The 12,460-nt window shown below is 34.2% G+C and overlaps 1 pseudogene; it reads right to left on the reverse strand.

Annotated features, from left to right (window-relative positions):
- Nucleotides 1-947: 947 nt before the first annotated feature.
- Nucleotides 948-12,460, reverse strand: part of LOC107853581 — a 24,906-nt pseudogene continuing 13,393 nt past the window's right edge.

Below are 12,460 nucleotides of genomic sequence, written 5' to 3' on the forward strand. Positions count from 1 at the left end.
TATGATATATCCATAGACTGATATGAATCCTTTTAAGTAGCAAATGGAAAAACATCTTCTTGGAATGTAACATCTCTATTAACAAATAACTTGTTAGTGGACAAACACAATAATAAGTATCCTTTCTATGTTGTTGAGTATCCCATCAATACTGCTAGTGTATCTCTCTCAGAAAATTTATATCCTTTAGGTAGAGTTGATGCATAACGCAAGCATCCTAATACTCTTAGATGAGATAGTGAAGGTGATTCAGAATATAATATCTTATATGGACTTTTACCATCAATAGAAGAAGATGGCAATCTATTCGGCAAATAAACAACAGTTTGAACTACCAAACCCCAATACTTGAGAGGCATCTATGACTAAAATCTAATTTCTCTAGCAATATTCAAAATTTGTCTATGTTCCTTTTTACTACACCATTCTGCTGCGGTGTGTAAGGACAAGTACTCTGATGCACTATACCCAAGGACCTGAACAATTCACTACACTAAGTGTTAAGGAACTCAGTTTCAATATTAGTTCTTATAACCTTTACACCTATTCCAAACTGAGTTTTGATCATTAGCAGAAAACTCTTGAGAGCCACAATGGATTCAGACTTAAGTTGCAGTAAATGAATCCAAGTACACCTACTACAATCATCTACAATTGTCAAGAAGTAGAATTTCTTATCAAAGGTTGGAGTTTTGTAAGGACCCCACAAATCCATATGTAAAATATCAAACAACATACTTGACTTAGATTTACTGATAGGGAATGATAATCTTGTTTGTTTCGCTAATGGATAGACATGGCATTTATTTACTAAATCAGCATTCTTATTATGAGCTAAAAGATTTAATGACCTCAATACTTGTGTGGATGAATGGCCAAGTCTTTTGTGCCATAGGATACTCTCACATACAGTCAAACTTACCATCAGCTTATCTTTTACTGCATGTTCACCTTTTTTTTGCAGGAACACCTTTGAAAATGTATAATCCTCTTCTTTCTCTACCAATCCCTTTCACCCTGCCAGTGTTGAGATCCTGAAATATATAGAAATTAAGGTAAAAAGACACAAAGCATGATAATTGTTTAGTGACCTTGGAAAATGACAACAGATTTAGTTTGAATTCTGGCATAAATAATACATCCCTCATAAATTCTTCTTGAAAGACTAATGCTTCTCTAGTGTATGATATATTAGCCTTTGATCCATTTGGGAGATTCACCTTAACCACTCTTGTTCTCACTCCCTCATACTTTGTGAAAATTATACTTTTATCTGATGTAATTTGATGCGTAGCACCAGAATCTACTATCTATTCCTTATGCTCAACATGAGAGAATAAACATGTAGCTATACCTATCATATTAGTCTGATTAACATCCTGCTTATCCTTATTTAGAAGATCCATGATTTGCTTGTACTCTCCATCAGTAAAACATTGTCCTTTAGCTAGCATTATATTATTAACCTCCTTTTGACCTCTTTCATGACTGGAAGAGGCAACATCTCCACCAGCAAACTGCCCATGAAAGTAATTAGATAAAAACTGAGACTTAACTTGGCTTGCAGACTGGGTCCATAGCTATTGAGTTTTCCAGGCTCCTGATTATGATACATGAACCATTTTGAACTACCATTATTGTATTTTATCTTCCTCTTCTGCCTCCAGTCACCAGGATAACCTATTAGTTTGTAACAGTTCTCTCTTGTGTGTCCAGTGAAGTGACAATAATCATATTTCTTTCTTTTATAATTCTGACTTCTGTAGTTGATATCCAAGCTTCTCTTCACCTGCATTGCAACATGATCAACCTTGTTATTTGTGATAGAAGCACATGCTAACTTTTGAATTTCATCCTCTGCTATCATAACATAATATTGATTTAGAGTAGGTATAATTCCCTTCAACAAGATCTACCTTTTAGCTTGATCATAGGAATTATTCAAGCCTCTCAAAAATTGTATTAGCCTCAGCTTAGATAAGTGATCTACATAGTCCTTAGACCTTGGAAAATCACATGATGGACCTTGAACCTCTCCTTCAGATCCTCCCATACTTCATAAGCACTTGTTGCATATACAATACCCTTTAGGAGTTCAGCACTCACTGTACTCATCAACCATGACAGTACTATTGCATTGCAGGTCTCTCATTGTTCATGCAACTCTTCTCTATACATGCTTTTATTGCACACACCAGTAACAAAACTAAATTTCCTTTTTCCCAATAATGTAATCCTCATTGACCTACTCCATACTCCATAGTTTTCTGATTCAACCAATTTGATTGGAATTAGAGATGCCCCAGACACATCTGAAGCTCCAATAAAGAGAGGATCATTCAAATTAATCTTTGGAGTCGTTATAAATCACTGATATAGCTATACAACTACTGTATTCAAAAATCAATTGAATTTAATCAAAGAAGAATTGAAGAAAAGAGATCTTAGCTGGACTGAGAACTTCAACTTGATCAGATGTATTTTCGATTTCTCTATAGAGATCTAAGCTCTATCTATCTAGCATCCATGATCGATTCTCTGATACCATGAGAAATTATGTTATAGAGGCACTCTTGGCCATGGATATGAAAGCTCTTATGAGCAGAAAAGAGAGATGGAAAACTGGAAACTAAAATTATATTGTATTGTCTTTCTGGTTCAGCTACGTATTTATATATAGATGATTACATTGACTTCTAGAATATTCTAGAAGGTTCTTAGATCAATCACACTATGCATGCCAGCTTATACTACAGTAACTGACATTTCAATAACTAAATCCATATCACATTAATTTAATGTAATAGTAAAACTGTAAATTATAGCTAACTAATTACTAACTACAACTGACTCAACTAACTACTAACTACTAACCGCTAATCATCATCTTTCAACAATCTGCATCATTGAAATCGTTTCTACTTTTAGGAACAGATCTAGAAATTTCTTCTTCAGTTACGGTCATCATAGACATATAGGGACCATAAAAAATGATATACCAAAGCTCACCATCATCTGTCATTGTAAAGACATACATTTTTTGTCTTCCACTACCAATAGTGTTGTCCAATAAGCATAGGTCATCTAGTTATTGATTGTCCTTCTTCCAGATTTAATGGCGCAGCCATTTGGAAAGATTCTTTCTAGATGTTAACCTTTTTGAAAAAAACTACTCAAATACCAATTGAAGAGTTGTGTGAGTCCAGCGTAGTGTCAAGGACTAAGTCTCTTACTTATTCTACAACTTTCAATCGAATGCATTAAAGATCTGTACGATTTCACCATTGTAATGTGAACTTGGTACCTCACCAAGTTCTATGCCTAAGAAGATAACTAAAGAATAAAAGTAAAGAATTGAAAGTAAATAAAACATGATGTTTTGTGTAGAAACCTCCTTGTTCAATGGAGTAAAACCACGACCTACCCTAGTAGATTTTCAAATCTCCACTAAAACACCAAGCAACTTTTAGATTACAACTATTATAACCTAGGAATTAAACTCTTAATTTCTCACTTTTACAATAGCTCTATTGTAAGCACTTTATATAATAACTCTATTATAATGACAACCAACGGTAGTTCAAACCCATAAACTACAACCACGGCTAACTCTAGCCCACAACACTACAACCTCTAACTCTATCCCACAACTCAAATCTATAAGATAAGAGATAAAATAAAGTACCTACACAAATTTCTCATAAGAGAAGTAGGTTTATAATGTTAGATTAAAAGAAAAAGGCTCAACAACCTAGACTTTGAGACGTATTTAGCTGAGATGATCTTGTTGCTCAACTGTTGGAGCTTTGTCTTGTTGGACACCTTGTTTTCTTTGAAGATGAAGAGAGACAATTATTGATTATGCTACAAAAGCTAGGTTTTACCCCACATAATGATGTGTTTATGATAGATGAAATAGGGAAAACCTTGAGTTTTTCCATTGGACAAGAGAAAGGGGCAACAATAGTTTTTTTGCAGTTCTATCATAGTTCGCAGCACCTTTACAAATGTGGACTGCTATGAGAGTTAAATTGTATGGATCGTCCTAGTGTATACCTGGTCCCTCATTAATTCCCCATGAAATAAGATTCCTTTGAGAGACAACCCCCTCTAATGAGTATTGCCCCTTGAATGATTAGTTCAGTTGTACAACATGTTCCCTTGTACTCCTTGAGATCATGTGTCTGGTTCCTTATCTAGTTACTCGACTGGTTTGTCAAATCATCAAAATAAGACATAGTACTTTAACGTCCATGCTTCATCACTAACATACTAAGTGTAGGTAATATACATTACAGTTTATCCAAAATATTCTTACTAACTAGCGATACTTTATCAATAGAAGCGGGGTTTTTTACATGAAATTTTCCAGCATCATTTTGGTACCATCACTTCCCCCATTTTTCGTCCCTCTCCACCATCTCTTGTTTCTACGCATCTTGTTACATTCTTACCCTTTCTCTATGTTACCTCATTCTAAGCATGGTAATTTGGAATTTTCACATTCAATGTCATTAAAGGATAAAGTTTTCTCTTTTTGATATTCTAATTTACTATATCAAATCCAACTCATTATCTATTATTTCTTTTACAAATTAAAATGGAGGGATTAATATATTGAGTTCACATCTAATGTGGATGCATCTAATAACATAGGAGTCGAGCACTCACAGCTAATGTGTTGGATATAGCAATCTCAAGATATTGAGACAATGTTCTATAAGAATTATATCTTCGATTCTTGGGGTATTGGCTTTTATGTCTTCAATTAGTTGTGCACATCCAACAGTATCAGCAATGCAAATGATCGTTGCACCATCTTTGATAACTTCCCCGATAAAATGATAAAGGAACTCCTAATCAGATCTGACATGACAAATAAACATATATATATATATATATACATATATATATATATTATATCCACTCAGTTGGAAGACAAGAATACAACAAACATCTTAACATTTGTGTAGTACGTGCAAACTAATTCTGGTATTAAAAATTTCATCATGTTGTCTTATTTATTCTATTTAATAAGTAGTGTCCTAAGTAATACTCCCTCTAGAAGTATATAAATGAATAGTTGGTATATTTTATGATCTTCAATGATAAGGTCATGTTTTGGATCAAATCCAAATAAAAGGAAAAATTTATACTTTTTTTAAAATTGAGGGGCATATCGCCATTTTTCCTAACAATAAAAGTATATCGAGTATCAGCTTTAAATAATAACAATAGGAACAACACACGCTATAAAATCCTACAAAGTTGGTTGGGTCTGAGGTGAGTAAAATATAACACCCCGTATTTTCGTGCTAGAATTCTAACTGTCATTCCTGCACGTCTAAGCTCTAATCCAAGTGATTCTCACGTGAATACAAGTTGCATGATCATTATCCTAGTCTATGGAGTAGTTTAGAGTTGGAAAATGTTTATAGCAATGACCTAGAACAAGGTTGAGCTAAGACTAATTGATTCATCCAAAGTTTGACATTCGATTCTACAAGGGTCAACTTCAAACATGAATATCTCTTAATATACATGGAATTTTTCATCCCAATACCTATCAAGTTGTATATAATTGAATTAGCTTTCCAACGATACCAATTTCACAAAATCCGAACCCCGAGCAAAGAGTTATGCCCATTTTTAAGAGAGGCAGTAAGGGTGTGCGATGGGCAATGAACCACCCAATCAAATGTGTACAATTGGGAGTGCGAGGCACACTTAAATGTCTGCCATAAGGTGTTCGACACACACCTTAAGGTCTGCCATGGGTTGTGTGCTGCATATCTCACTTCCAAGTGTCAAAAACATCCCTATATATGTCTATAACACGGGATTAAACTCCCACAACATCAAAATAAGTTTACTTTCTCTCAAAATCACCAAGAACAACCATTAGGGTTTCAACATAAAAACCCCAATAGATAGAGATTCAACCGTGAGAATTCTATAATTTTTACATATTCAGAATCCCCATTACGAAGGCTACGAGGGACACCCAAAAGTTTGTGAATAGCATTACGTCATTCAGAAAGTCATTCAAAGCTTCAAGTTTAAGGTATGTGGGGTTTTTCAATAAGAACACCTTTTAGTTCTTGTGTCCAAAATTTGTATTATTTTACAAAGATATATGATTTTATATGCTCTACTTAGGAATTTGAGATGGAAATTTGAAATCTATATTCTTGTTGAAGAAGTTATAATATTTTTGATGTTTTGAAGATGAATTTCATGATCGTTGATGTGAATATTCATTATTAAAGATAAATTTCCAGATTTTCATATGAATCATACATGTTTGATATATAAAGTATGAATCTTGAAATGTTTTGCTCAAGTGATGATGTATGGGATTTAAACCCTCTTTAGATTATGGTCTTTGGCAAAGTAATGTGTTATTCACACCTTGATATTTGAATGATTTGGCCTTTTGATCTTGAAAGAGTTATTTTTGAACTCGAATGAGAAAATAAATCCACATGTTGATTATGAAAAATGGATAGCATGATGGCTCCCGATATGAATTGTTGAATTGCGTTGTTGTGGATTTTCTTTTGAAATGATCTGAGCTCAGTCCGAAAGTAGTCTTAAGCATCGAGTGGGAGGTATAGCTGTGATTGGTACTTCTCTAGAACTACGTGCCCCCATAGGATGTGAGCCTAAGGCTGATTGATATAGTGATCACTAGTGAACAAAGATTAAAGTCCTACTCTGATGGAAAGGATAGGACAGGTCTCTCCAACGTGGATTGGACGTTCGACTCTATGTAGCTTACATAGTTTATATCGATTGTAAGAGACTCCCAATGTGTGTTGTATTCTTCTAGCTAATATGAAAAGTCTTATTCTTCTATCCGAGATAAAAACATATTTGTTTGAAAGACTGAGTTTGAGAAAGTCATTATTTTTGAAAGATTTAATGAACATATATTCCAAAGAGAATTGTTATGAGATTTGATTGATTTGATGATTTAGAATCGAGATGGAAGTGAATTGAGATTTATTATGATGACTAACATATTTCACCCGATATAATTTACTCTCTTATGATTATGATGATTTTAATTTGAGCTAAGTGAGTCATTTATATCATGTATAATTTTATAAACTATGATGATATTAAGATATTATTTTATATATGCATTGCACCCCCATATGCTTGGTACATTTCCATGGTACTGACCCACATATTCATATGTGGGCTATATTTTCTCAAAATATAGGTACAAGGTATAGTGTACATTTTCAGATCCAGTCAGTTCGCGATGTCCAGTCAGCAGGTGATGAGTCATTTTGATTCAAGGGCTTGAGTTAGTTATATAGTTTGAGAAGTGTTGTATTTTCTTTATCCAGCCGTATTGAGTTGGGATAGTTGGGAGTCATGACCCAGCTACCTATAGTCAGTACTAGTAGCGGCTTCATAGACAGTCAGTAGAAGTTGATGTATTCTGTTTCTGTTTTGGTTGTAAAAGCAGAGTTGTAATCTTGTAAATTTAGTTTTGTATCTATCATATTCAGAAAAGAGTTATTTTCTGCAGATTTGTATAGATTTATACTTTTTGTTCAGTTGCTTATGAGTTATGCCAGTAGAAGGGTTAGCTTGGGGTCACTTGTGATCCTAAGCACCATGTGACGTATCAGGACCTGATTTCGGGGCATTACAAACTTGGTATCAAAGCACAGAGTTCAAGTGTCCTAGGGTGTCTATGAAATCGTGTCTAATAGAGTCTTGCGGAATGGTACGGAGACGTCTGTACTTTTCTTTAAAAGGCTACAGGGCATTTAGGAAATGTCTCCATTCTTTTAAGTCTTAAATCGTGCTATAGAAAAGTTCTCCAAGAAACTTATACAGATTCTCATCTTACTCTATTTTGGCCAACTCTGCCTCATTTTTAAGGTATCATAAATAGTTAAGCTTAAGTCTCCATAGATAGTTATGGGATTATAAGAGATCTAGAAAGTATCCCGTCAGTGCTTTTGAGTTTTGAAAACTGAAGTGCTTTATTAGGCCTGTAGAAATCATGCACTAAGCCAGAGTCAGATATGCTTTCAAATTTCTCCTTAGAATCCATAATGATAATCTATAATTCTCTATCTATGTACTATTCTTGAGGTAACATGTTCGGCAAGCTTTAATTTCCTCCCCAGATAATGCTCTTATATTTGCTGGCAGAAGTTTCAGAAGTTTCATAAAGCAGCTTGAGAGGAGCCTTCTAGTATGTCATAAGTCCCTCAAATTTAAAGTTATTCCCTCGTTCTTACGAGTTATTCAATTAAGATAGAGTAAGGTATATTCTTAGATCATTGAATACCGTGTGTCAAGTTTCTATCTCTTGTATTATGTAATCTTGTTATCATTGTGTTTGTGGAAAACCAAAGTCTAGTGAAGCCGTGTGGGTCCTATTTTGATTCACTAGCATAGTTGCTTTGTTATTCATCTAATTTTCTTGTTCAAAATACAAAACCAAAGTCTGGTGAAGCCATGTGAGGCCTATTTCGATTCACTAGCAAATTGTTGTTTATCTTGTTATTTTTGTGTTAGTTGAAAGTTTGTGTTTAGAGTGGTAGTGACGAGAAAAGTGGTAAGGATAACTTATTAAATATGTATAGCTGAATTTTTGCTTATGATTGAATTAGTAATGAAGTGATATACCCTTGTTTGTTAGTTTAGTAAAGTTAGAGAAGGAGATTATTAGTTAAGGTGGATTGTTGTTTGCTTGAAGTATGAAAAGAGTTATTGATAGTATTTGTTGTGCTAGGAAAGTATAGGTTTTGATGGAAGTACTTGGTGGTTGAGTATTGTTAATTTAGGCTTTCCTAAGATTGCAAGAGAAAGTTTGGTTGAAATTTATAGAGCTATGAAAGTAATTTAGGTGTGAAGATGGGTAAATAGTAATGATGTGAAGAAGGAGAATATGTTAACCGATTATGAATAAGATAGGCCATATGATTATGATCGATTGTCATTGTGTACTAGTTTTTCTTAATGTTGTGTTCTATAGTTTTGAAGGGAGAATTGTGTGTGAGATTGGGTTGTAAATCATGTTTAGCTCTAGATATTAAGTTTGAACAGTTGATGGTTCAGTTGTTGATGCTAGTGATATGGAGGTGATATAGTAAGCCTGGACAGTGTATGTAAGAGTGTAAGATCATGTGTTTGTAATTAAGTATGATATAGAGGTGTACCCAAGGTGCTATGGGGCTGCATTATTTTTTGAGGATTATTGCATATTGTGTGGTTAGTAGTAACATTGAGTTGCTAGGTGGAGAAAGGCTAGTTTGATAATTTATGATGTTCTTGAAAGCTAAGTTAAGGAGTTATGATTGAAGATATTGAGCCTTTTAAGTATGATTATTATTCTCATGGTTTGGGAAAAATATAAGTATAGAAGTGTGATCTTGGTAAGCTATGATTATTTGATTAGAGATGTAGGTATGGCTGCAAATGAAAGTGTAAGTCTTTGATGATGATTATTGAAGCTAGAAAGTTAAGGATGGCATATGGATGGGTTGTTCAAGAATGAAGTCGGTAAGTTCAAAATTAGTTTACTCTTGTGAGTTTAGCATTTATGTATCGATATTAGAATGATAAGATTATGGCTTAATCTCAAGGACATGGTACTAGCTTCGACCAAAAGGGGAGATGGTTAGCGAAGAACCAAACCAAGTTTTGAGAATTAGATTGTGATAGATGTCAATAATGAGTTATGATGAGATAGTGATCCCTTCTTACTCTATAGTATTAGTTGGATTTTAGTCATTACAACACCAAATCCATCACTTTCGTGATAAATCCATGCCACAAGCCTATGCTTATACCCATCATGCATGCTCAAGCCCATTCTCAGCTTCTAGCAAGTATGTAACAGCTTCACTCTGTGATACGAGTTATCTCTCATGAATCTATGAACTCCAGTCTTATGTTGAATAGCTCATGATAAGTATAAACTCATGTTTCAGAGTATGACCAGTTTTTAAAATCATGATACTAGTGAAGTTCGCATTATATCATGCATGTCCTCAGCTTAAATTTCTTTAATGAATCTATAACTTTGATATTTTATTCCTCAGGACAAAGATAAGTGTTAATGTTATGTATTGTAGTTTTCGTGCTTCTGGTTCATATGTGTTAGCCCTTCGGTGACCTCTTCCTATGTTAAGATAGTGGTGATGATAGTGGATAAGCAATGGTTTAGATGTGAGTGAGTTGATGACCCTCATTAAGAAAGATTATTTATGCTTTTATATCTAAGGCTAAAGTGTAAAGTAAGATTAAGGCCAAGTCTTTGATACATGTCATGGTTAGTTAGAAATTGTGTGTATGTTTTTAAGAATAGTGCAAGAAAATTATTGTTGATAAAGGTTTAGAGAATATACGAAGTATGCCTTTAGGGGTATTTTCCTTAAAGTTATATGTGATTTTTAATGATAGGCTTGAATGTCATGTTGGATGTAAGATGATGAATGCAATATGCACTAGTGAATCCATATCAAGAGTTTTAAATTAGTCATTGAAGTGGTAAGGCATGTTATGCTTAGGGTGTGAGCTCTAAGAAGATATAGAATATTGAACCTTGTGGTTTAGACTAGTATTGTGGTTTGGCATATTGTATCTTGTGATTTAGTGTTAGGCTTGATCATGGTGAGAGAACTTAGTTTAGTTTAGACCTTAGTAGAAAGATTTCATAGTGCCAATATGAGAATTATAAGTTGAATCAAATGAGTATGGTATTTAAGGGGAATAGTATAGTTGAGAGAGCATTTGAGAAGTGATTCTAAGCTTGAAAGTAAGAAGTTGCGTTGCCTACGGCTTAGCAACCCTATCTTAGTTTATGAGTTATATAATTATATTCCATGCTATAGAGTTATATCAATGTTGTAATTCCTTAGTCAAATGTCTTGTTCAGAGCATGCCCAAAATTCTATTCTCCCTAATGTCAATAGAATTTCATAGAAAAGTGCTAAAGAAATACTCCATTTGAGTACGGGTAGTCAGTATGATCCAGTCCATATAGCCTGTAATCTAGTTTAGCAAGTAAGAAGATAAGCTCCTATAGATTCTTAATTTTTCAGCTAGTCTTACTATGTGCAGTCTTATACGTATGTACATTCCAAGAGGAAATGTGTTTGTGTCCAATTAAATTATGAATTCAGCTCAGTTCATGTATCAGTTTCAGTTTTAGATATTAAGTCATGATTCAGTTTGTAAGTATCCTGTGTAGTATCACAGTCTCTTCCTAGTATTTTCATGAACTTATTATCATTCGGGGACAAACGATCCCAAGAGGGGGATGTTGTAATACCCCGAGTTTTTATCTCATAAACCTCTCATCCTTTCTCATGAGATCAGATCCAGTGCAAAGTAATGGTTACTCATAAGTTGACACTCTCGTTTCTATCTTAGCCATATATTTATTTTTCTTGAGGATTCATGCACTTGCAGACCAGTTCAGTAGCTCATTATTCTGGAGATCCAGTAATTTAGTTCTATCAGTTACACATAATAGCTTTAAGACTAATGTTCCTCTGTGTTTCAGGTTAATTATCCATATTCGAGGACAAATGTTCTCAAGGGGGAGATAATGTAATACCCTATATTTTCGTACTATAATTCTAACCGTCGTTCCTACGCGTGTAAGCTCTAATCCAAGTGATTCTCATATAAATACAAGTTGCATGATCATTATCCTAGTCTATGGAGTAGTTTAGAGGTAGAAAATGTTTATAGCAATGACCTAGAACAAGATTGAGCTAAGACCAATTGATTCATCCAAAGTTTGACATTCGATTCTACAAGGGTCAAATTCAAACGTAAATATCTCTTAACATATATGGAATTTTTCATCCCAAGACCTTTTGCAAAAATCTGATACTCGAGCGAAGAGTTATGCCCATTTTTGTGAGAGGCAGCAAGGGTGTGCGATGGGCAATGCGTCGCCCAATCAAATGTGTGCGATTGGGAGTGCGAGGCACACTTAAATGTCTGCCATAAGGTGTGCGACGCACACCTTAAGGTCTGCCATGGGTTGTATGCAGCATACCTCACTTCCAAGTGTCAAAAACACCCCTATATATGTCTATAACACAGGATTAAACTCCCACAACATCAAAATAAGTTTACTTTCTCTCAAAATCACTAAGAACAACCTTTAGGGTTTCAACATAAAAACCCCAATAGCTAAATATTCAACCTTGAGAATTCTATAATTTTTACATATTTGGAATCCCCATTACAAAGACTATGAGGGACACCCAAAAGTTTGTGAATAGCATTACATCATTCAGAAAGTCATTCAAAGCTTCAAGTTTAAGGTATGTGGGGTTTTTCAACAAGAACACCCTTTCGTTCTTGTGCCCAAAATTTGTATTATTTTACAAAGATATATGATTTTACATGCTCTACTTATGAATTTGAGATGGAAATTTGAAATCTATATTCTTGTTGAAGAAGTTAT

The sequence above is a fragment of the Capsicum annuum genome, chromosome 1 (assembly GCF_002878395.1).
Source record: "Capsicum annuum cultivar UCD-10X-F1 chromosome 1, UCD10Xv1.1, whole genome shotgun sequence".
Taxonomy (NCBI): Eukaryota; Viridiplantae; Streptophyta; class Magnoliopsida; order Solanales; family Solanaceae; genus Capsicum; species Capsicum annuum.